The sequence below is a fragment of the Dreissena polymorpha genome, chromosome 8 (genome assembly GCF_020536995.1).
Source record: "Dreissena polymorpha isolate Duluth1 chromosome 8, UMN_Dpol_1.0, whole genome shotgun sequence".
Taxonomy (NCBI): Eukaryota; Metazoa; Mollusca; class Bivalvia; order Myida; family Dreissenidae; genus Dreissena; species Dreissena polymorpha.
This window is the reverse complement of record NC_068362.1, coordinates 60,679,447-60,702,332: the sequence shown is the minus strand read 5'-3', so window position 1 is coordinate 60,702,332 and position 22,886 is coordinate 60,679,447.

The window sequence follows — 22,886 nt, the reverse complement described above, 5'->3', positions numbered from 1 at the left end:
TTGTGAGACAATCTCCACATGATCTGTCAGACATACACATGTTTTAATGCTGCCCATTTGTAATTGTCCTGCAAACCATTTGTATGTAACATCATGTCAAATGTTATTAAGATAATTGTATAAGCTCTACTGGCCGAAGGCCGGAAGAGCTTATGTCATGGCGTGGTTTCCGTCGTTTGTCCGTCCGCCCGTGCGTTAGACTTTTTCTTGTTTACGCGATAAAGTCCACACTTTTTATCCGATTCTTTTCAAACTTGTTCAGTGTCTTTATATTAAGAAGGACTCGAACCCTATTGAAAATGGGTTACATCAGAGTAAAAAGTCTAGAATTATCTCTCTTTGAATTTGAGAAAATTGTGAAATAAGGCTTGTTTACGCAATAAAGTCCACAGTTTTCATCCAATTATTTCCCAACTTGCACGGTGTCTTTATCTAAATGATGAGTCAAACCCTATTGAAAATGAGCAATATCGGAGTTATAAGTCCAGAATTATCTCCCCTTGAATTTGAGAAAAACATGAAAATTCAGTTTTTTTATGTGATAAAGTCCATAATTTTCATCCAATTCTGGCAAACTTGCACAGTGTCTTTGTATCAATGAGGACTCAAACCCTTTTTAAAAAGAGCAATATCAAAGCAATAAGTCCAGAATGACTTCCCCTTGAATATGACAAAATTTTGAAATCCCGCTTGTTTACGCAATTAATTCCACAGTTTTCATCCAATTATTTCCAAATTTGCACAGTATCTTTATATCAGTGAGGACTTGAATCCTATTGAATATGAGCAGTATTGGAGAAATAAGTACACAATAATCTCCCCTTGAATTTGAGAGAATTCTCCTTGTTTGCGCGATTAAGTACACAGTTTCCATCTAATTCTTTCCAAACTTGCACAGTGTTTATAGCAGTAGAGCGATTCAGGCCCTCATGGGCCACTTGTTGTCCATAATGGTGCTAAATGTTATTTTATCATGACCGTATAATGCAATGAAAGGAAACAATTTATTTTACAGAAAAAGCATCAAATTTTGTCCTTCATAATTACTCTATGTATGAAAAATCCCATTTTTACATGTGCGTCTTCACTGATAGTTACTTAAAAAGAAACTACTACAAAACTGCCAGAATGGCTATTTGTGGAGGACAGGCTAACACACATGGACCATTGTGACATGGTGAATGTTTTGTAACTTTATATGCTACAGCTGTGTATTTTGATTGAGCCAAAGCTTTTCCAGAACATATTTTGCACATGGGTACCTCATACATCATTTTGTATGCTCCTCGAAAATTTTCGGGGAGCATATACACTTGGAGACACTTCTAACGCATCACTTTTCAATCTTGAACATCTCAGTTACGAGTAAAGATATTGATTTAAAATTTTACATACGATCATTTGACTACGTTCTATGCAAGCTCACGATAAAATCATTCATCTGTGACGATTGGACGCTTCAGCACGTGGGGTAAGTGTGGTTCTATATTTTTGCACGTGAAAATGTTGAAACGCGATTTAATTCTAGTTTTATTTCAATTTTATTATTTTAGGTGGGTTTTTATGTCCCCCACTATAGTAGTGGGGGACATATTGTTTTTGCACTGTCTGTTGATTGGTCTGTTGGTTGGTCTGTTGGTTGGTTGGTTTGCGCCAACTTTAACATTTTGCAATAACTTTTGCTATATTGAATATAGCAACTTGATATTTGGCATGCATGTGTATCTCATGGAGCTGCACATTTGGAGTGGTGAAAGGTCAAGGTCATCCTTCAAGGTCAGAGGTCAAATATATGTGGCCAAAATCGCTCATTTTATGAATACTTTTGCACTATTGAAGATAGCAACTTGATATTTGGCATGCATGTGTATCGCATGGAGCTGCACATTTTGAGTGGTGAAAGGTCAAGGTCAAGGTCATCCTTCAAGGTCAGAGGTCAAATATATGTGGCCCAAATCGCTTATTTTATGAATACTTTTGAAATATTGAAGATAGCAACTTGATACCCCTGTATTTGGCATGCATGTGTATCTCATGGAGCTGCACAATTTGAGTGGTGAAAGGTCAAGGTCATCCTTCAAGGTCAGAGGTCAAATATATGTGGCCCAAATCGCTTATTTTATTAATACTTTTGCAATTTTGAAGATATCAACTTGATATTTGGCATGCATGTGTATCTCATGGAGCTGCACATTTTGAGTGGTGAAAGGTCAAGGTCAAGGTCATCCGTCAAGGTCAAATATATGGGTCAAAATTGCTCAAAATGTCACTTCTGCAATATTGAAGCTAGCAATTTTATATTTGAAATGCATGTGTATCTCATGGAGCTGCACATTTTGAGTGGTGAAGGGTCAAGGTCAAGGTCATCCTTCAAGGTCAAACGTCATATAGGGGGACATTGTGTTTCACAAACGCATCTTGTTACATAAGGAAAATATAAAATTAATTTACAAAACAATATAGCTCGTATGAATATTCAGTAGCGCAATCGCGCACTTAACATTTTACAGGCTACCTTTCCCACTTGCTAAAGCGTCTGATCGTCACGGATGAATGATTTTATTGTTAGCTTGCACATACTGTAGTCAAATGATCACATGTGCAATTTTTAATAAAAATATTTACTCATTACTGAGATATGTAAGTTTTAAAAGTGTTGCGTTAGAAAAATAACAATTGTAGTTAAAGGCGATATACATTTTATTCCAATTTAATTTCAATTTCATAATTCTAGGTAAGTTTTTACACAAGAACAACATAACATTAATTTAAAAAAACATTATGGCTCGTATGAATATTCACGAGCGAAATTGCTCAATCGGCATGCTGCAAACCGGTCAGATATTAAGACGTGTAAGTTTATGCGTTTTTTTTTCATATTGTTCTTATTTTACGTTGTAGGAGTCTGCGAAATTGACTTTTGAAGTGACGTTTTCAATTTGTTAAGTTTTACATTTTGTTGTTTTTCAATTTCATTTAAATTTTCTGGAGTTATCAGATATGTGTTGAATTATTCTTGGCAATTCTTGGCTTTTCAACGCAATCAGATCAAAAATACGGGAGCTATATTGATATGATTAAGTGATGCGTTAGAAGTGTCTCCAAGTGTAGTTGCCAGTTTAAAGTTCCTTCCTTACTTCCCTACTTCTTTACATCCTTACTTCCTTCCTTCCTTCCGTCACGCTTTTGTTACCGTTTCTCATAGCACCTTCAATACTTTACCGATCTCTTTCATATTTGGAATGTAGGTACCTTGCATTGACTTCTGCCTTTTGATGAGGTTTGAGGTCACTGGGTCAAGGTCACCGAGGCTAATAATAATATACTTTTTCTGTCACACTTTTGTTACCGTTTCTCATAGCACCTTCAATACTTTACTGATCTCTTTCATATTTGGCATGTAGGTACCTTGCATTGACTTCTGCCTTTTGATGAGGTTTGAGGTCACTGGGTCAAGGTCACCGAGGCTAATAATAATATACTTTTTCTGTCACACTTTTGTTACAGTTTCTCATAGCACCTTCAGTACTTTACCGATCTCTTTCATATTTGGCATGTAGGTACCTTGCATGGAACTCTATCTTTTAATGAGATTTGAGGTCACTGTGTCAAGGTCAAGGTCACAGAGGCTAATAATAATATTTTTTTTCCGTCACACTTTTGTTACAGTTTCTCATATCACCTTCAATACTTTACCGATCTCTTTCATATTTTGCATGTAGGTACCTTGCATGGAACTCTAACTTTTGATGAGGTTTGAGGTCACTGGGGTCAAGGTCACCGAGGCTAATAATATACTTTTTCTGTCACACTTTTTTTACAGTTTCTCATAGCACCTTCAATACTTTACAGATCTCTATCATATTTGGCACGTAGGTACCTTGCATGGACCTCTACCTTTTGATGAGGTTTGAGGTCACTGGGGTGAAGGTCACTGAGGCTAATAATAGAATTTTTCCGTCACACTTTTTTTAGCTCATCTATTTTTTGAAAAAAAATATGAGCTATTGTCATCACCTTGGCGTCGGCGTCCGGTTAAGTTTTGCGTTTAGGTCCACTTTTCTCAGAAAGTATAAATGCTATTGCATTCAAACTTGGTACACTTACTTACTATCATGAGGGGACTTGGCAGGCAAAGTTAGATAACTCTGGCGTGCATTTTGACTGAATTATGTGCCCTTTTTATACTTTTTTTATATAAATTTTTGGTTAAGTTTTGCGTTTAGGTCCACTTTTTTCAGAAAGTATCAATGCTATTGCATTCAAACTTGGTACACTTACTTACTATCATGAGGGAACTGGGCAGGCAAAGTTAGATAACTCTGGCATGGATTTTACAGAATTATGTGCCCTTTTTATACTTAGAAAATTGAAAATTTTGGTGTTTAGGTCCATTTTATTCCTTAAGTATCAAAGCTATTGCTTTCATACTTGCAACACTTACTTACTAACATAAGGGGACTGTGCAGGCAAAGAAATGTAACTCTGACTGGCATTTTGACAGAATTATGTGCCCTTTTTATACTTAGAAAATTGAAAATTTGGTTATGTTTTGTGTTCAGGTCCACTTTATTCCTACAGTATCAAAGCTATTGCTTTCATACTTGCAACACTTATTAACTATCGTAAGGGGACTGTGCAGGCAAAGTTATGTAACTCTGACTGGCATTTGGACGGAATTATGGGCCCTTTATACTTAGAAAATTGAAAGTTTGGTTAAGTTTTGTGTTTTGGTCCACTTTACTCCTAAAGTATCATAGATATTGCTTTCATACTTGGAACACTCGCAAACTATCATAAGGGTACAGTAAAAGGACAAGTTGCATAACTCTGGATGTCATTTTTACGTAATTATGGCCCTTTTTTGACTTAGTAACTTTGAATATATGGTTAAATTTTGTGTTTCGATCCACTTTACTTCTTAAGTATCAAGGCTATTGCTTTCAAACTTCAAATACTTTCATGCTATCATGAGGTTACTGTACCTGGCAAGTTGAATTTTACCTTGACCTTTGAATGACCTTGACTCTCAAGGTCAATTTATTAAATTTTGCTAAAATTGCCATAACTTCTTTATTTATGATTACATTTGATTTATACTTTGACAAAACTGTTCTTACCTGACATACCACAATAGACTCCACCCAAACCATCGCCCTTGCCCCCCCTTCCCCCCTCCCCTAAATGACCACCACAACCTCACACTATACCCCCCCTCCCCCACCCCACCCCCTCCCAAATTTTTTTTTTAAACGGTTAAAAAACAAAACTATTTATTTTGATTATTTTATGTTTGACATACCGTCCAACCATCGCACCAAAGAATCCCCCCCCCACCCCCCTCCCCCCACCCGAATCCCCCCCCTAATTTTTTTTTTTTTTTTTTTTAAGATCATCTCACAAATAACCACCACACCCTCACACTATACACCCCCACCTCACCCCCCCCCCCATTTTTTTTAAACGGTTAAAAAACACAAATATTTATTTTTATTATTTTATGTTTGAAATACCGTCCAACCATCGCACCCAAGAATCCCCCCCCCCCCCGATTTTTATTCGAATTTTTCGAAGATAATGTAATAAATGTCCACACCCCCACACAATGCATCCATCTTCACTCCACCCCTCCCTCCTTTGTGATTGAAAATGAGAGTCCCTTCACCTTTAAAAAGAAAATAGATGAGCGGTCTGCACCCGCAAGGCGGTGCTTTTGTTACAGTTTCTCATAGCACCTTCAATACTTTACTGATCTCTTTCATATTTGGCATGTAGGTACCTTGCATGGACCTCTACCTTTTGATTATGTTTGAGGTCACTGGGGTCAAGGTCAAGGTCACAGAGGCAAATAATAGATTTTTTAGGTGGTTATTAACACATAGATTGACAAAGCGCATCATCGGGGAGCATCCATCAGTTTCACTGATATTTTTGTTTTGCTTTGAATAGCAATGGAGTATTTTACTTGATATTTTTATTAAAATGCTTATTTAAAATAGGATCTTAATTTGCTAATCAGCTCTGTTTTCCTCAGACCTTACTCCCAGGTAGATGTCCTATTTCTTTAATTCCCATGAAAAATACCTACATAGCTGCCTAGTATATTATATTTTATTAGTAAAATTATTATAATACATTATCTCTTTTGATGTGACAATCTTAAAAAAACTGTAACTCCTTGCATTTGATGATCAAGGGATTTTTGTTTGCATCTGCTTCCTAAAGCAGTGTTCCAATGAGCTGACATTGGCTATATATTTTTAATAGTTTGATCCTATATTCTAGGTGTATAATTTCCGTGTGTCATTGAGTTGGTTTGCTTAATTTTTTGTTACAAGATTTTGGTGATCAAAAATTAATGTAGTGTTGTTCTCAGACTGGTGTTTGTTGTGTGCTAGTTTTGTGGGTTATGTCAAAGGCTTTAGGCAGCTCTGTATATTCAGCACTCTGTAGTTTTTCAGGTATGGCTTATGAACTTAAGTACCAAACTGATCAACCATCACCTATGACTAACATTTTCAGAAATAAACCAACGTCCTTCAGACAGTAGAAGGGAAAGAACTGCCACTACACAGTCTAGGTAAAAAGCTCATTTTATATAACAGATATTATTTGAGTTATGTTTTAAGTTACTAAAGTGAATATGGTGGGAGCATGGTCATTATACTTGGTTGTTAATTCTGACTGCCAGTTTTTCTACTATTCACTTTACAAAATCATTCTGCTGATTCACTTCAGTATAGTTATCTGTATAATTGTAGTTCTTAATTGGTCATCGGTGACAGATAACCTGATTTGTTCTGTCATGGATAATTAGGTTGTTATGGTTATTTCAATAAACACATGATTTCAAATATCTTTCCTTTTGGCATTATTCAGTTTATAAAATACAAATATGAAGCTCATATCTTGATTTTAATAGTTTTATATGTTATTACATGTAAAGCCTTCTTCAAACCATTTCATGTTGAAGTTTAAAAATTGGAAACAATTCTTAAATGCTATGTTGTAAGTAAATAATAACATGTAATTGTTTTGATTTTTCCCAAAAGTATTTCAAAATGTTGACATGAGGTAAAAGGACTGCACATGGAGCACGATTTGCATATGATAAGCACGTATGCATATTTTAGAAATCAAAGAATGTGTATTGTCAAGGTTTGTCATACAATTGCAATATAAAGGGGGTAATATCTTTCAAAATTAGCATATTTTATTAGGTTCTATTAATTAACCAGGTTTTCCAAAGGAAAAAACTGGTTATTAGATTGGCCAATGTCAGCGGGCGGGCTGGCAGGCAGAAAAAGCTTGTCCGGGACATAACTATGTCGTTCATTCTGAGATTTTAGAATCATTTGGCACATTTGTTCACCATCATTGGACAGTGTGTGGCGCGAAAAAATTACATCGATATCTCCAAGGTCAAGGTCACACATTTAGTTCAAAGGTCAAAAATGGCCATAAATGAGCTTGTCCTGGCCATAACTATGTCGTTCATGGTGATATTTCAAAATCATCTGGCACATTTGATCACCATCATTGGATGGTGTGTTGCGCAAAAGAATTACATTAATATCTCCAAGGTCAAGGTCACACGAGTTCAAAGGTCAAAAATGGCCATAAATGAGCTTGTCTGGGCCATAACTACGGTATGTCGTTCATAGTGAGATTTTTAAATCATTTGGCACATTTGTTCACCATCATTGGACGGTGTGTCATGCGACAGAATTACATTGATATCTTCAAGTTCAAGGTCACACTTTGAGTTCAAAGATCAAAAATGGCCATAAATGAGCTTGTCAAGGCCATAACTATGTCGTTGATTGTGAGATATTAAAATCATTTGGCACATTTGTTCACCATCATTGGACAATGTGTCATGCGAAAGCATTACATTGATATTTGCTACGTCAAGGTCACACTGTGAGTTCAAAGGTCAAAAATGGCCATAAATGATCTTGTCCGGGCCATAACTATGTCATTCATTGTGAGATTTTAAATATACTCGGTACATTTGGTCACAATCATTGGACTGTGTGTCATGCGAAAGAATTACGGTGATATCTTCAAGGTCAAGGTAACACTTTGAGTTAAAAGGTCAAAAACGGCCATAAATGATGCTGAATGGGTCAAGTTCCCCCTTGGGTACTACTTCCCCTAACCCTGGGTACTTTGAAGTATACTTCTCTGTACACAGATTTTCAAATGATACTTTTGGATACCCTGGTATACTTACAGGTACCCCATCTTTCCTAATAAAAAAAAATTGTACGTTTATTTTTTCATACCTCATTTAGTTTAATAATAATTCTAAATTAGCTTCTCTTGTTTTCTGAAGACAGCATGCAAAATATTCTGTGTCAATGCAGCATGTGGGGGTAAACGTCACGTCTGTGACAAAGCTCTAGTTATAAATATATTTTTTTGAAAACCTGGTTTTGTGACAATTTTGCCCCTTGTTTTTCATGTCTAAGCTCAGGTTTGAAAATATACTTATATAAGTAAAATGTCCAAAACAGATTTTCTTCATTTTATTTTACGTGAACATAATTATGTTTAAAAGCATGTCAGATAATCATTATTTTTAATTTTGCCTCACTGGACTCGCTGCTAAGTTGCACTTCACTTTCCTTTTGCTTATACAATACAAGACAATTTTCTTGTATGCTTACCTATATTATATTGTAACAAAATTTTGTAAAAAGGTTTATCATTACAATATGAGATGATTTTTGCAAGACATGTAATTAACTATATAATATACATTTGAAATCATGAGCCTACCTTTCACTGATCTTTATGCATGACTATATTTAAACATAGATATGACAGATATATAAATTTATTTTAAGGAATCCAGTCATATAGATTCAAATGTATATCACAATAGTTCTGTTAAAATTAATTGGAATTTTGAAACCTCGACAAGAATAAAAGAGAAGCTTAAAATTTAAGCGCATAGATTGGTTATAACCTTCACAAGCCCCACATAAATAATTTTGAACAATACATTATGTTTACTAATACGATGAGTAAGTTAAGGATGTCCATTTAAACTGCAAAAGGGTTTGTGGATGATCTTTTTACTTTTGCACAAAAAGCAGGGGAACCTTCTATGGAATTACAAATTGCAGTTTGTATTGGAACCTTCATCACTTATTTAAGAATGTATTCATGTATTTTTAAAACCCTAGGTTTTAAAATAATAAGAACCATTTCATCTGGCATCATTTATTTTTTTCAAGGAAATTACAGGAAATTTGATATAGCATTCACAATTGTTGTGTTTATGTACATGTGTTTGTTGAGCTGGTCTGGACTGTCACTTTGTCATTCAGCGTGCAATTTTAAAATACCTTACCTTCAATTATTACATGCATTATTGACAATGGGCTTGACATGCAACTAGGTACTTTTTAGTCTCCACTGATACAGATTTATAAACATTTTTTCTGGTTACTTTAAGATCAATTTTTGGGGTTGCTGTTTCATTTCAGTGACTCTGGAGCAGTTTCAAGAACTGATAATGAATTAACTGAAGGCAACTATCCCCATAAAATAACAATTGTCAGGTAACTGAAAAATAAAAGAGCTTTAATTGTCTAAGCAGTGGTATTCCTAAGCCAAGCTTTCCAACTATATAAATGTATAATGCTTTAAATGAAAAACATCTAAATATTAGAATCCACTGAATACACTGCAAGTGTTTGTTAATGCATGTATGAATTCAGTTTCACATTGCAAGTTGTTTGAAGCATTACACTAGATAAGTGTTGCACTGTTTATATGGTTGCATAAATGGAATATCTTGTTTTAAGTATGTTACTTATGAAATGTAATTACAGTCACAAAAATAATATAGTATTAATTGTAGAGTACATCACGCTGCTTTATGTATAACTTCCGATTCCATTCCAATGTTAAAATTAGAAATTGTATGCTGGTGTCCTAATATACTTAACAACCATTAAAATTTTAGCCAATATAATCAGCTCGACTATTATATATGAAATATATATAGTGGAGCTATCCTACTCACCCCGGCGTCGGCGTTTCTGTTAGCGTGCAAATGTTAAAGTTTTCGTACTACACCAATTATTTTCATTGTCCCTTGACATATTGCTTTCATATTGTGCATACTTGTTAACCAACATGACCCCAAGCTATAAACAAGAGCAGACAACTCTATCAAGCATGTTTTTTATAATTATGGCCCCTTTTCCACTTAGAATATGCAGCAAATGTTAAAGTTTGCGTACTACCCCAAATATTTTCAATGTCCCTTGACATATTGCTTTCATATTTTGCATATTTGTTTACCATCATGACCCCAACCTATTAACAAGAGCAGACAACTGTATCAAGCATTTTGACAGAATTATGGCCCCTTTTATACTTAGAATATGCATATTACTGATAAATCTATGTTAAAGTTTGCGTACTACCCCAAATATTTCCTGTGTCCCTTGACATATTGCTATCATATTTTGCATACGTGTTTACCATCATGACCCCAACCTTCAAACAAGAGCAGACAACTGTATCAAGCATTTTGACAGAATTATTGCCCCTTTATGCATATTATTGATAAATCTTTGTTAAAGTTTGCGTACTACCCCAAATATTTCCTGTGTCCCTTGACATATTGCTTTCTTATTTTGCATACTTTACCAACATGACCCCAACCTTTAAACAAGAGCAGACAACTGTATCAAGCATTTTGACAGAATTATGGCCCCTTTTATACTTAGATAATTGAACATTTTGCTTAAATTGCCATAACTTCTTTATTTATGATCAGATTGTATTAATACTTTGACAAAACAACACTTACCAGAATACCACAATGGATTCCACCCAAACAAAACTCCATGCCCCAACCCAGAATCCCTGCCCCCCACCTCCTCCCCCCCCCCAAAAAAAAAATATATAAAAATATATTTTTTTAAAGATCATCTTATAAATGACCACACCCCACATTATATCCCCCTCTCAGCCCCCTACCCCCCCCCCCCAAAAAAAAAAACCCAAATTTTTTTTTTTTTCATTTTTTTATTTTTTGAAAGATCGTCTAATAAATTATTGAATATGAACAATTTCCCCATGATGGCTTACGTTATACCGTCAAGCACTCGAATAGTCGAGCGCGCTGTCCTTTGACAGCTCTTGTTTTATTTTCTGATAAAGTTCAAAAATTGTATTTTAATTGAGCAGGTTTACAGAATATGATGTTTCACTTTGGTTCAATGTTTTGATGCCCTGGTAACCTCCAAAAATTATTATCAATGTGTGCCTCTATGTTGGTGTCTCAAGCCAGTTAAGCATTTAAAAAATCTTTGTAAGTACAGGTGTTACTTGATGTCTTAATGCATTAATGGAATTGATTATAAGCAATTATGTAATTTTTTTCATTCCAACATGGCACTCTCTTATCTTAAAGGTTAGCCTTAACCCTAACCCAACCCTTAACCCTAACCATAACCCAGGGTTATCTCCCCTATACCAGGCCTCGCTCGTTGTCCTTGTCCGCTTTCCGGATATCTAGAGTGCTTACAACATTTTGATTTAATGTCTATGCAACATACTTATTGACAAATAAGCGAAGATAAATTTAAATATGTTTGTTAACTATATAATTTAATATGGTCTATTGAAAACTGGCAAAGCAAAGTAGGCAATCAATTTATTTTCATTTAGTAAAAATATATTGCTTACAACATAACTGTTTGGAAAAATAGTTTTCATTGTGTCTGGAACTTTATTCTTTACCACACTATAATATATTAGCCATTTTATTCAAAACAATTGTGTGTATTCATAGCAATTAAGTGTTTTAATTTGTATGATTTAAGATCACTACGGCGGCTGCCCAAAGATTAACTACACCATAAGAAAACAAGGGGTCTATCTAGTAACTTTTAAGATCCAGATAGTCTACCCCAGTTTCAAGTGCATAAAACAGTGTTTTACACTGTAACTCCAATATAACGCTCTCCGTTATAACGCTGAATCCAATATAACGCGGGTGGGTCTTGGATCCCGTTTTTTCTCCAACCTTCCATTTCTGATTCAAATCCATGTTATGCAACTTCATGTATTTTCAGACAATTCAAAGATGGCGGCGTTCACATGCGCCGCACGGACACAGTTTCATTTCCTGAGGCGTTTTATTTTAATTATTTTAATCAAAGACACCAGTTTTGAAGAAAAATCAATTTAAATGATGCTATTATGTATGCAAGTATCTGTTTTAATTATAATTTGTGAAACTAGATAAATACAACATATAAAACTGCATATTATGCACTTTTGATTAAACACAATTTATTCCCAAATTGATGTCTTATTCCTAATTCACATAAAACAGTGTTATAAGAGCAGCCTACCTCCTATTAGTGCAACTGTGGAGGTTTATAGTGAAATAGCATGGAAAAAGAAGAAGAAAAAGAAGAAAACAGAGGGAAGTGATACTGCAACATCAAAAGAACTTGTATGATTATACCTTTTTTCTGCATCATCTCAGAATATTTTTGCTGCTTTTCATTGCTTACATAAAAATTAATAATGTATACAGTTAAATAAAGATGTTTAATCAGTCCCAAAGAAAAAATATTGTGCAACAAGATGTGTTTGTGAAACACTATGTCCCCGTAAATGACGTTTGACCTTGATGGATGACCTTGACCTTGACCCTTCACCACTCAAAATGTGCAGCTCCATGAGATACGCATGCATGTCAAATATAAAATTGCTAGCTTCAATATTGCAGAAGTGACATTACATGAGCAATTTTGACCCATATATTTGACCTTGAAGGATGACATTGACCTTTCACCACTCAAAATGTGCAGCTCCATGAGATACACATGCATGCCAAATATCAAGTTGCTATCTTCAATATTGCAAAAGAACTCATAAAATGAGCAATTTGGCCACATATATTTGACCTCTGACCTTGAAGGATGATCTTGACCTTGACCTTTCACCACTCAAAATGTGCAGCTCCATGAGATACACATGCATGCCAAATATCAAGTTGCTATCATGAATATTGAAATATTGCAAAAGTGTACATTAAATGAGCGATTTTGGCCCATATATATGACCTTTGACCTTGAAGGATGATCTTCACCTTGACCTTTCACCACTCAAAATGTGCAGCTCCATGAGATACATATGCATGCCAAATATCAAGTTGCTATCTTTAATATTGCAAAAGTTATTGCAAATGTTAAAGTTGGCGCAAACCAACAGACCAACCAACAGACCAACAGACAGGGCAAAAACAATATGTCCACCACTACTATAGTGGGGGACATAAAAAGTACCATCAGGGATGGAAATTAGTGGTTGCCTGTGAGCCCGGGGCAAGTAGATTTTAGCCTGGGCAACTTAAATTCAAAAGTTGGTAGTCCAGCCGGGCAACTATTTTTTTAAGCTTGAAACATTCAAGTACAATTAAACATTTAATAAAATTGGCGACTATTGATTAATAATTTTAATAATATTTATTCATAAAGGCCAAGGAAATTATTCAGCTCAGATTTATATTAAGACATTATACACAGAAAGAGTGTAATGCAAGCAATTTTGATCAGTTATCTTTTATTTAAAGAAAGTATTAGATACACATGACAATACATGTACATTGTACTGGGCTCGTTAGTCTTTAGCTGGGCAACCAAAATAGTAAAGATGGTTGCCCGTGTGGGCAACCAATTGTAAAACGTTCGTTTCCATCCCTGACCATTAACCTAAACTTTTATATTAAATAATTTGTGATTTAAAGTTGTTGTTTTTTATTCCATACAATTAATCAATGCATGTTCATGCTTTCTCCATTTGGAAGTTTATGACAATCAGAATGGCAGTCCAACTTTTAGTTCCGTCCATATTTATTACCATCCTTTTATATTTGCTGTATATTATTTGTGCATTGTTATCCCTTTGTAAATGAGTGTAAGATACCTTCAGTAGTTGTGTGAACGTGGTCATGAATGTGGAGATTCAAGGAGTAGTTGTTGACAAGCCCTGTTGCAGAAAGCTTGATATGGATGGCACAATGACAGCGTTTATTTGCCTTGACCTGCACAAATGTTTCCCATGTGTCCTGGTTGACCCATCTCCCAAGCTCAAAGATCGAGGCCAAACTTTGAGGTCAAATGCTATGACTTAAGAAAGTTGTCACTTCATTAATCATCAGAGAATTAAATTACTTTCCAAAAACTTCATAATTCAATTGACAAATTGAAAATAACTTCTCATACATGTTCACCATGTGGTAGCAAAGTCTTTTGTGCAAAGCCTTTCTTCTTAGATCAAAGAACAAACTTAAAGGTCACTGCTCAAAATAGAGACTGTAACTTAATCATGCAACTGAAAAGTTTCCTAACATTCTCACCCAGCTGAGCCGACATGTTAAGCACAGTGCTTGTATCTGAGTGAAACTGTTAAGGCGACATTTTCAATTTTAACTTATAATTGTATGAATGGCATTCTCAACAATACAGAACATAATAGTTTATTTAGACTTCAGCATATATATACACTGTAGCTCATCGTCATAAACATAAATATGCAATAACAGCATGCGTTTCAATTAAATACAAAACATACATCATTTCGAGAAATGTCAATTTAAAAAAGGAATGAAATACATGTAGACTGCACGTGTTGCAGTAAGGCATCAATAATGTTACTACAATTCAAGTTCATGTGTCTTCTTAATTAAGATAAATATACATGGGTTTTTACTTTATGCATGGAGATGTAAAAATAAAGACTTTCAATTAATAAAAAACTTGTGTATGTATTGGTATGCATGGGGTGTTCCTTGAACTGTATTCGGTGTATGCTGTTAGTGTTTTATTGCGTATGATATCCCTTTACTTTTTTAAGTCTTTATAATGGTTTGATAAAAACAGTTAGATGTGTATCAAACATATTCTGTACTTACATTTTGTGATTTACCCAGTGTAGATTGTGCATGTATAGCGTTGTATTAAGTCATTGTTATCTCCCTATTGCGTATTAAATATTTACCACATTTATGTTAAAGTTATAAATGCACTGTATCATACTTGTATGTAATCAATAGCAAGTCATAAAATTCATGACGCTGATTGTGAAGAACTTAACATCGTATTGGCTCGATTTAGTTCAACAGACTTCATGTATTCCAATTGCTAACTTAAGGAAAACCCTGCTTAATTATATTTCTGAAATGCACACACCCTTTACATATCTGATGATATAATGTAATGATGTAATCAGCATCTAATGCATTGAACGCATGTGTATCCTCGAAGGACCAAATTCCGTGGGGGGTAAGAATCGATTTTTAAAAAGAAATGAAAGTAAACAAACACAACACAAAATTGTGTATATACCTTGATGGAAAAATCCTCTATTTACATTTACCAAACCGAATTTGGCAAATATGTGCTTATATAAATAAGATTCGGCTTCGTAAAGTAGCCCTGGTCGAAGCTGTCTGCCATTTTTAGAGAGGACCTAATTCCGGTGACGTCATTCAAAGTGAAATTACTCAAACCTAATGGTGTATTTAGGCCAAGCAACTGCTATTTGTTAGTTTTTCTGTATTTTTTTTAACTTGGAAATATTCTTTAATTTTATTTATAACAGTCAAAATATATAAACTTATTTACAATTAGTTTATGCATTTGTATTTTCATTCGTTTTTTCTTCCTAATCACAACACAAACAGAGTAAAGTGTCACCCCTCCTTAGAGCTCCAACTTATAAATATTCTTTTAAAATAACTCTTTTAACAGTCAACACATAAATAGGTTTACTTATTTACAATTCATATGCGCCAGCAGTTTATTCTTCATGATCTTTACATTCAGCAATTAAATGCATATAATTGAAAAAATATGAAAAAGTAGTCTAAGGGATACGACCAACAACCGAATAGAAAAAATAGTTGGCCTAATTGAAAAAACGAAAACTTCCGGTCTACTTCTACGAGTCAACTCCAGCCGACAATGCAAACGGACTGTCACATGTTTTAAAGCGAGATTGGGACCAAATAAAGGGGTTTAAAGGGGACCATGAATTAGGAATAGTAGAAAACATTCAAATTCAGGTGTGAGAAACATTATACACGAGTGTTACCTGTTTTGGTCTCATTTCGAGCGTCTTTTTGTAGGTGACAGTTGCGTTGGCATCTGTCAATATTTACCGAACTGCGCGTGCGTGACGTCATCTTAACTCTCGCGATACGAGACAAAAACAAATGTCACCGGAATTCGGACCCCCACGGAATTCGGGCCTTCGAGAATATATAGGCATGGGAGTTGTACTTATATTCACAAGGACATTACTATAGACAGAAGAATGTCATATTGTTAAGCCAGTTAAATTGTTTTATTGTTTCACAAATATCATGATTGTAGTTTCTTTTATACCTAATGATAAAATATGACATTTCTGCAGTGAAAGAACAGCAGCGAAAATAAACAAATTGTTCTTTTCACCAATGAAAAGAACAACTTTTCAGAACTCCTTTTTCTATTATTAGAATATCATAAATAATTTTATGTATGTTTTCTATGATCACGAGAGAATTAAAATCAACATTCCACCGAATCCAACAAATTTTCTTTTTATGTTATGCTTTTTCATCGTTTATTTACACTGTAAAAGAGTTTAACTGGAGAATTTCGCTGGTATAATAACATCATTTCGTCACACTATAATGACGTCATTTTGTGTTTTCAAATGTATTGAGGCACGCCACGGGAGAAATTCCGAGAAAGGGTTACTTTTCAGCGAAAGGGAAACAGCTGTTTATTATTTTCTTGAAAAAGTGGGGGGGGGAAAAACAGAAAATTTGTTCATGTCAGTGTAAGATCGTTTGTTATTTCACTCGTGATCATAGAAAAATAATATTTTCACTCGTGGCAGCGCCACTCGTGAAAATATATTTTCTATGATCACTTGTGATATAACAAACGATCTTACACTGACATGAACAAATATCCTCTATGTATTGTCAATTGTTTAACGACCCAACTATTGAGCTAAAATATAAACAGTGTGTCCTTGACTGATAACAAAATCTTCTATAACATGAAGTGAACAGTTACGGACAACTGCGACATGCAAAACAAAACATAGTAAGGTGGTTTCTATAGAATGTTGCTATGTTTCTGGTTTCTTTTTCAATTTTCTATAGAAGTGTTGTCCTTTACTGATCTTAAAATTGTATGAATCAAAAATAAAAAGAACTTTTGGTAAAAATCTAATGAGAAAGGTTTTTTTGTAAGGGCAAAAAACTTTATTGATCTTTATAATGTGAATTTGTAGGTTTTCTTCAATACGGAATAAGTGTGTTGTTTGCCATATTAGGATTAACTTTGAAATATTTATTCAATCATTGTATATATAAAATATATATAAAATATTCTGCGATTGTATGGTTTGTAAATACCATTACTACCGAGGACAACTTAAGATTGATCTGTTATAATGCTTGTGTTTTGTTATTTAACCAAATATTATAGTTCAACTTATTGTTTTAAATTATTATTTATAACATGAAGGTTAAATACTGATGTTTGATATTTTTATATTTCATCACTGACATGAAAAAGTTGTAAAAGCATTTTTGTATTGACTAGTTGTTTGTTTTAACCTGCCTGGTTGGTCCAAACTTCATTTGGACTCTTAATGAAGACTAAAATGTGTATGGCCTTATGCTGGCAATGGCATATTCTTTCTTCTTATACATAGCAAAGATAGTACAATTCAAACAGGTGAGTTCTTTTAGTGAAAAACATTTTTTAAATGCCGTATCTGTTATTACAGAGATTAAAGAAAACACTTGGCTCTCAAGAATATCTCAATATTTCTATAAAGCAAAAATCATCAAGAAAGTCTTATGGTGTACATTTTGATTGATTAAACAATTATTCTGATTAAGTAATGTTAGAAAAAGGGTTACACCCCATACTTTAAATGTGAAGGGGCAAATAATTAATAATCTAAGACATCACACAACCCAGAATCACATGGAGAAATCACTAAAATTAAATCTGGTTTTGTGTTGTTGTGTCTTAGAGATTAGTTTATGGCATCATCAATAGAGAATCCAATAATTATCCAGTAAGAGTATACTATTTTTATGCTTCCCAAAAAAATTTGGGGGGAGCATATAGTCGCCGCTTTGTCTGTCCGTGCGTGTGTCCGTCCATGCAAAATTTTTGTCCGGGCTATTTGTCAGCAATTAATGACTGGAATTCAATTAAACTTTATAGGAAGCTTCACTACCAAGAGGACATATGCATATTATCAGCCAGTTATGGTCCGATGATTTTTCACACACTTATGGCCCTTTGAAATTTTCCATTAATTGTACATATAGTGCAATTCTTGTCCGGGCGATTTCTCAGCAACTAATGACTGGAATTCAATGAAACTTTATGGGAAGCTTCACTACCAAGAGGAGATGTGCATATTATCGGTTCTCGTCGGATGATTTTTCACAGAGTTGTGGCCCTTTGAAATTTTCCATTGTACATATAGTGCAATTCTTGTCCGAGCTATTTCTCAGCAACTTATTGCGGGAATTCAATGAAACTTTATGGGAAGCTTCACTACCAACAGGAGATGTGCATATTATCAGCTGGTTATGGTCGGATGATTTTTCACAGAGTTATGGCCCTTTGAAATTTTCCATTGTACATATAGTGCAATTTTTGTCCGGGCTATTTCTCCCCAACTACTGACTGGAATACAATGAAGCTTTATTGGAAGCTTAACTACCTTGAGGAGATGCGCATGTTATTAGTGGGTTGTGGTTAGATAATTTATTTAGAGAGTTATGGCCCTTTTAAATTTACCATTAACTGTACATATAGTCCAATTCTTGTCCGGGCATTTTCTCAGCAACTAATGACTGGAATTCAATGAAACTTTATGGGAAGCTTTACTAACTTTACGAGATGCACATATTATTAGTGGGTTTTGGTAAGATGATTTTTCAGAGTAATGGCCCTTTGAAATCTTCCATTAACTGTACATATAGTGCAATTCTTGTCCGGGCTATTTCTCAGCAACTAATGACCGGAATTAAATAAAACTATATGGGAAGCTTCACTACCAAGAGGACATGTGCATATTATCAGCGAGTTCTAGTCAGATGATTTTTTTCAGAGTTATGACCCTTTGAAAATTTCCATTAACTGTACATATAGTGCAATTCTTGTCCGGGCTATTTCTCAGCAACTAATGACCGGAATTCAATGAAACTTTATGGTAAGCTTTACTACCAAAAGGAGATGTGCATATTATCAGCTAGTTATGATTTTTCACAGACTTATGGCCCTTTGAAATTTTCCATTAACTGTACATATAGTGCAATTCTTGTCTGGGCGATTTCTCAGCAACTAATGACTAGAATTCAACGAAACTTTATGGGAAGCTTCACTACCAAGAGGAGATGTGCATATTATCAGCCGGTTCTCGTCGGATGATTTTTCACAGAGTTATGGCCCTTTGTAATTTTCCATTGTACATATTGTGCAATTTTTGTCTGAGCTATTTCTCAGCAACTTATAACAGGAATTCAATGAAACTTTATGGGAAGCTTCACTACCAACAAGAGATGTGCATATTATCAGCCGGTTATGGTCGGATGATTTTTCACAGAGTTATGGCCCTTTGAAATTTTCTATTAACTGTACATATAGTGCAATTCTTGTCCGGGCTATTTCTCCCCAACTACTGACTGGAATTCAATGAAGCTTTATGGGAAGCTTAACTACCTTGAGGAGATGCGCATGTTATTTGTGGGTTCTGGTTAGATGATTTATTTAGAGTTATGGCCCTTTGAAATTTTTAAGTTGTTAAACCATCCCATCGTATTATTTCGTCCAAAGTTTTTCACCTCAAGACAATTCCCTTTATTTGAATATATAGTGCAATATTGTGACAAAAAAAAACTTTGGGGAGCATCATCCGTCTCCGACGCTTTCTTGTGTCTTCCTGTTCCAGATAATAATAACAAGTATATTGGCAAGTACTACAAGATTACAAATGTGAAACCAATTCTTTTTGGCAACAGCCCAGCTATATAGGGAACAAGGAAGACTTCCTGTTTAAATACCGATATATTATAATTATTCAAATTTGATTATACCCTTCGATTTTATACCACCAAGATAAACTGAGATTGAGTCAAACTGAAAGCTAATAACATGCATAAAGTAGTCGTAAGGAAAGTATGAAAGTCCTGAAGAATTAGTAACCTCCAAGGTTGGTTACCATGAAACAAAAACAATGACGCATTGTACTTCTATGGAATCTAAGCATTTCTAAAGATAAATTGTAACTGTTGAATGGTAACTTGAAACTACATGAGGGTCAGGTGAAACCAACCTTTATTTAATTTTATGTAAATTGATCTAAAAATGCTCTTTTAATGTTTTTTTTAAATCTGATTAAATTTTATTTTAAAAGTTATGGCCATCTATGGGACATTTAAACTGTTAGTTATGCAGTATTTACATGCAGGTGTTGGTTGTACTGTCAGTTCCTTAAGATTTATAATTTATCAATGATAAGAGTTTACACCAAGTGAGCATGAAATATGGCATTTTATTGAAATCCAGCAAACCTGTGACCTGAATAAACCATATCAATCAGGAAGAACAAATCTATTGACAGAGTGAAGAATGAATAAAGTTTTGTTCTTTTGCACTTTGATTTAACACCGTAATTGATAGGTTAGTGATAAGCTTAATTAATCACTCAAAAAGATTTGTTATGCCCCCGGATCGATAGATCGGGGGTATATTGTTTTTGGCCTGTCTGTCTTTCTTTCTTTCTTTCTGTCTGTCATTCTGTCCCAAAACTTTAACCTTACAGTAAAGTTTTGCAATAACTTTTGAAATATTGAACATAGCAACTTGATATTTGGCATGCATGTGTATCTCATGGAGCTGCACATTTTGAGTGGTGAAAGGTCAAAGGTCAACAACAAAAAAAGCGGCGCATTAGGGGGCATTGTGTTTCTGACAAACACATCTCTTGTCTGATTAGTAAATTGTTTAATTACAACATTTAACTTTGCAAACAGTCTGGAGGTAACCTTGAGCTCATGTTGATTGCTTTTGATATATGGTGACACAAAAGGATACAACTCGCAGCAGCATGCAAGAAAAACCAATCCTCCACTACAAATATAAATCTGATAGCATGTTGCGGCCTTTGTACTTGATACCTGATAGAACTGCTGCACATGATTTAAAACATGTTTTACGTTTCTTCTGTAGCGCGAGCTGTCCGACTTTCTGAGGCCGCCACCGAGCGTTATGTGCGCGGCCTCACAATGACAATGAACTCTTGTTCTAATGGAGCTTCTGTCTCCAATATTTTCCGGCTTTGATGAAGGCGTAACTATACATCCTGCAAGCCCTCGGTAATCTTCCACCACCGCGCTTTCAACATCTCCATAGACACCAACCGTCTGAAGACCCTCTAAACTTGCAACAGGTTCTTTGGAGCCCGGGCAGCACCGTTTGAAGTCAAGGTAATTACCCAAATGTTCCTGAGAAATGTTCGTTAGAGTACCGCACCCTTTCTTCAGATGTTGTCCTGCTCGTATCCGCAGGAGAAGTGACAACTAAGTGTATATTTGAGATTTATTTACAGGTCGTCCAGCGTCTTCTCGACAACAGATGTATCGACCTGCCCCTGTGACCCTTCAGGGGAGAAAATAAGGTCATATTATACATCATAGCACGATGGCCAATGAGACCTTAATGTGACTAGATGTGTTTTTTTTCTTTTTTTTTTCTTTTTTTTAATGGATTATATAGTGGTTTGCCTTTTATCGAAATAGTTTTTGCAGTATTCCTATTATCTCTAGATTAGCATTATCCTTATTGGCATTAATATTAATTCCTTATAGTTTGTGTGTGGTTTTTGTGCTCTCCGCCCCAAGAGGTGTTAGTGGGGGTTCGAGCGGGATACAGAGGGCGCCCCGATTCCAGAGGCGCCCCTGGTTCTTTTAAGTGCCCGGTGTACAGCACCGATACACTGCACCCCCGTTTAACGTCCCTCGCGGAGGACTAGTTAGTACATAAACATAGATTAGTACAGATATTACTCTACTGCCCTGTGTCTTGGGAAGTGACAACTTTTTTTTTATGTCCCGTAGTGGGGGACATATTGTTTTTGCCCTGTCTGTTGGTTTGTTGGTCTGTACGTTGGTCTGTACGTTGGTCTGTTTGCGCCAACTTTAACATTTTGCAATAACTTTTGCTATATTGAAGATAGCAACTTCATATTTGGCATGCATGTGTATCTCATGAAGCTGCACATTTTGAGTGGTGAAAGGTCAAGGTCAAGGTTGTAACATAACGCACACAAAACGCACATTTGGGGCATTGTTGGATTTATATAATGATCGAAATTTGTACCACATTTCATACAATCTTAAATAGGCAGCCATCTGGATCAACAAATCAATAGCCTCGGGTTATAATTACCGGGCACGAATATTTGCTTACCGTATGTGTCAATATTCGGTAATTCCCGTATGTATTCGTTAAGTGTCCGTTGCATACGTCATATTTATGTTGCAGACACGTGACTTAACAAACGGCCAATCAGAATTGTACATGATGACACGTGACGTTACACAGCCAATCAGAATTGTACACGTAACAATTATCAAAGCATTCGTTGTTTATATCTATATTTATGGACAGTCTTACTTAAACGGCCGAACATACAAGTCGCATTATTGCTGGCTTTCGCGGGATGGGCCCATTGCGGGCTTCGCATGTATCTTGTATTTGACAAACATTTTGGAAACGTTGTGTTGTGTTAATAAGCAGAAATAAAACGCAAAGGAA